Here is a 4597-nt window from a genome sequence, read left to right on the forward strand (position 1 = left end):
GCAAGCAGCAGAGGGGCAGAGAGAGGGGGAGACACAGAAGCCGAAGCAGGCTCCAGGCCCTGAGCTGCCAGCCCAGAGCCTGACGCGGGGCTCGAACTCACAGACCGCGAGATCACGACCTGAGCCGAAGTCGGCCGCTCAACCGCCTGAGCCACCCAGGTGCCCCTTGAACTCGTGATTGCATTTTCTTTGCAAAGTCACCTAGCAGCGGAATTACTGCATCGTATGGTGTTTCTGTTTGTAATATTTTGTGGAGCCTCCGTGCTGTTTTCCGTAATCGCCGCATCAGTTTCCATTCCCAGCAATGGTGCGCAAGGCCTCATTTTTCTCCACACCCTCGCCCACACTTGCTGCTTGTTTTGTTGATTCTAGCTGTTCTGACAGGTGTGAGGTGGTGTCTCATTGTGGTTTTGATTTGTATTTCCCTGATGATGAGTGCTGTGGAGCATCTTTTCATGTGTCTGTTGACCATGTGTATGTCTTCTTTGGAAAAAAATCTATTTAGGTCCTCCGTCCATTTTTAATCAGATCATTTGGGGTTTGGGTGTTCCCTGGCGTACGTTCTTTATATATCTTGGATATTAACCCCTTGTCAAATATGTCACTTGCAAATATCTTCCCCCATTCTCTAGGCTGCCTTGTCGTTCCGTTGACGGGTCGCCTCCTCGTGCAAAAGCTTTTTATTCTGGTGTAGTCCCAAGAGCTTAAGTTGCTGCTGTTTCCCTTTGCCTAACCAGACATATCTAGAAGAATGTTTCTATCGCTAGCATCAAAGAACTCACTGCCTCCGTTTTCCTCAGTTTTCACGCCTCGGTTGGCGTCTTGAGATCAACGAATTGGAAAACTTCTAGTTTAGATGAATCGCCATTTCGTCTGCACAAAATCAAGGTCTTGTTACAAGGACTGAGAGGAAATGGCCGTCCAGTAGGCAAGCAAGAATGTCTGTCACACTTGCCAGGAATGCACAGCGTATACGCACCCTGTGGGTATATAGACCCAACAGTGCTGGCACTAATTAACTATACAACCTTCAACCGTGTCTCTACCTCTCTGTAGGCGCCTTAACACCCTAATCTGTAAGATGGGATAATGGACCACTCTTCCCATTCTGCAGATTCAGTCTTCCGGTGCGTTAAAGAGATGGAACCTGTAAGCACCCAGTACCGTGCCCGACCCATAGTTAGATGCATTGCTGTTAGCGCTCTCTCTCTCTCTTTAATTTTTACTGACGTTCTCAGTCACTTTCATCCTCATAAACTTTTGGTGCCTTAAAAGTCTGAGGCCTCCCAACGTGATGTTTTAAAATGACATGTGGTGAAATGGCCAGGACTGGGTGACACGTGAGGTTCTCACTATCAGCAGAACCTAAAATTGCACATGACCCGGGGCGCCTGGCTGGCTCAGTCGGTAGAGCACGTGACTCTTGATCTTGGGGTTGCGAGTTCCAGCCCCGTGTTGGATGTGGAACCTACTTCAAAAGAAAGAAAAAAAAAATTGCACATGACCAGCAATGGTGAGATGGTTTTTCCCTTTTCCCCAGTCCCTGATCCGTTCCCCCGCTCAACCCTCTCTCTCATATACATGCACATATGTAGCTAGCTAAAAAATCCACGTATATGTGTCCGTATTTATTTCCTCACTTCTGACTTTATAACCGTGAAGGAAACGGGTCCAGTCAATAAAAGATCCAGTGAGCAGCTTCTCAGCATTGTTTATGGGCATATCGCATTGTCCCCAGCGGGATAAAAATTGTTATTTTTTTTAAAAGCCTGAGAGACTCAGTGGGCATGGGGGAGGGCGTTCCTTTTTGGTTAATAAACACATTCTGGAACGAGTGTTGCAAGTTGCACAACATTGTGAATATACACTAAACGCCACTGAATTTTACATTTTAAAAATAGTTAAAACGGGGGACGCCTGGATGGCTCCGTCAGGGAAGCGTCTGACTTTGGCTCAGGTCATGATCTCGTAGTTAATGAGTTCAAGCCCCGTGTTGGGATCTGTGCTGACGGCTCAGAGCCTGGAGCCTGCTTTGGCTTCTGTGTCTCCCTCTCTCTCTGCCTCTCCCCTGCTTGTGCTCAGTCTCTGTCTCTCAAAACTAAAATAAACGTTAAAAAAAAAAAATTTAAGAGTTAAAATGGTAAACTTTACATCATGTGTATTATAACGCAAGAAAAAAATATTAGAAGGCCCAAGGGACTTTCTGGTCCCTTCGGGGGACACTTGGGGAGAGGGGTTGCCAACACTCAGATCCCACCGCCAGTCCTCCGTCTGAAGGGACTCGGGGCCCCACTCACAGACTTGCCTCGTCTGGGGCTGACCTCTGCACCTGCCCGCTCCACCTGTTCCTTTCCCCCTGGCCTGGAAGCTGAAAAAAACTAGAAATAAACCGGAAAAAAAAAAAAAAAGTCTTATGCAAAAAGATCTGCAAAGCTGTCCCCGGTGCCTGTGTCTTTTCCCAGAACGAAGCTGTCCTTGTCATGCACCGTGGCCATCAGTCTCTTCACCTTCCCAAGAAACGTGTTCACAGATGACGTCTTCACTCTCCCTGGTCTCAGGTGAAGAAGAGGCCTTCCTGGCACTTCCTGGAAATCCTGGAGCTGTGCAGAGACCTGCTCTTCGTTTACTGTCCCCGTGCTATCCACGACCCCATAAAATCCAGTGATCTCCTCTGCTTTTGTCCGGGCCTCTAGAGAAAATGACACTTAATCACCTCAAATTCCTTTCTGTCTCTCTCTCTCACACACACACACACACACACACACACACACACACACACACACACACCCGCCTGAGAAATAAAGCCATAAATACGGTTAGTTCTGTTGACATTCACACCGGAAGGAGCCACAGAGTTCCAAGTACTGCCCTTTCCGTTCCTACTTTATTACTGAACGGCAAGAAAAACACGGTGGTGGGGCTTTCCTGGCCATTCAGGGTAACGCCGTGGGTCTCTTTCTTCCTCCCCAAGGGGGACGAAAACATCTCTTCACTGCCAAAGCCAAAAGGCTTCCGAATGAGCTGGTTCGGCGCAGGGCCCGGCGAAGGCCACTCCGTAAAAGATGGGGAGCACGTCTGCCCACACCCGGCAGGGGCCGGCGTCCTGCAAAGAGCAGTCCTGAGCAGGCCTGCGTCCCCCCCCCCCACCCTCCTCCCCGGCTCGGGTTTGAAAATATCAACAACATTCCTGTCCACTGTAATCAAATACTTACGCAAAAGGCTATGGAATGCGCAATAATTTGTCAGGCGGCCTTTTAGCGGCATCCACGAGAGCAAACTCCGGTAGGCCCCCTTGACCCTGAGAGAGAGCGCCCTTTGACCTTCTTTGGGCCTCTTTTATGCGAGGCTTCACTCTGACCAGATGGCTAAACTATCAAAGGATTTTTATGAGTAAAAACTGCTTTCTCAACTTGCAAGTTGTATATTTCTTTCCATGTTAATGTGAACTATCAGCCCAGAGGCTTTAAATTGACAACACAAAAGGGTGCCTGCAGCTGGGGCCCCACAGACCCCCCGGCATTGTGTGTGAGCGCGGGGGTAACGGGTGTTTGCAGAGAAAACAGCTGACCCCCAGATGAGGACAATTTCAGCTAAATATTTAAAATAGCCATCAAGAAAGGAATGATTGATTGGGGGGGTTTTTTGGTGTGTGGGTGTGTGTGTTTTTTCTTCCTTTGGTTCCAGCCATGCGTGATCTTTTGTCAAGCTGCCGGCCAGCGTGCTTCCTGCGTAAATCCAAACTGTATCTTTCCTTCCCTCCCTCCCATCCCACGTTTCCACCTTTCGGGAAGGCCGGGTGACGAGTTAAAAACTATTGGATGCAGTGGCGCCTGGCACGCAAGATAGAAAATGCCAGACTTGCGTTGGATCCCAGGCAAAGCCGTCCTGAGACCGTGGGTTGGCGGTGCGTGCAAATCCGTAGCGTGTGTCCCGTCAGTTCCTGGGAGCGTTCGAATGATCAGGATGAGTTGACTCAACAAGTCTTCGTGGGCACGAACCCTGAGGCAGACACTGTCCCCGCCCGGAAGGGACTGCTGAACAGGAGCGCAAAGTCTATTGAGAAGGTGCTCGTTCATGTCGGGGCGCGGGCGAAACGACAAAGACATCAACACCCCAGCGTCAGGCAGCCTCAGCGCGGTGATGGGAACAGGACAAGACAACATAATGGGGACTGTGCAGCGAAAGGGTGGTATTCAAGGACGTATGCTTAGGAGAGGCCCCACTGAGAACGTGATGTGGCAAAGTCCGGAAGGGGAAGAAGGAGCCAGGTTCAGGAAGACGTAGGCAGTGTGGTCCGTGCAAAATAAAACGCAAGCCACAGGGGCGCCTGGGTGGCTCAGTCAGTTAAGCGGCCGACTTTAGCTCAGGTCATGATCTCACGGTCCTTGAGTTCGAGCCCCGCGTCAGGCTCTGTGCTGACAGCTCAGAGCCTGGAGCCTGTTTCGGATTCCGTGTCTCCCTCTCTCTCTGCCCGTCCCCTGTTCATGCGCTGTCTCTCTCTGTCTCAAAAATAAATAAACGTTAAAAAAAATATTTTTTTAATAAAATAAAACGCAAGCCACAGACATAGTGCTAGGTAGGTGTTCCAGTAGCCAGA

This window comes from Prionailurus viverrinus, chromosome A3 (genome assembly GCF_022837055.1).
Source record: "Prionailurus viverrinus isolate Anna chromosome A3, UM_Priviv_1.0, whole genome shotgun sequence".
Lineage (NCBI taxonomy): Eukaryota > Metazoa > Chordata > Mammalia > Carnivora > Felidae > Prionailurus > Prionailurus viverrinus.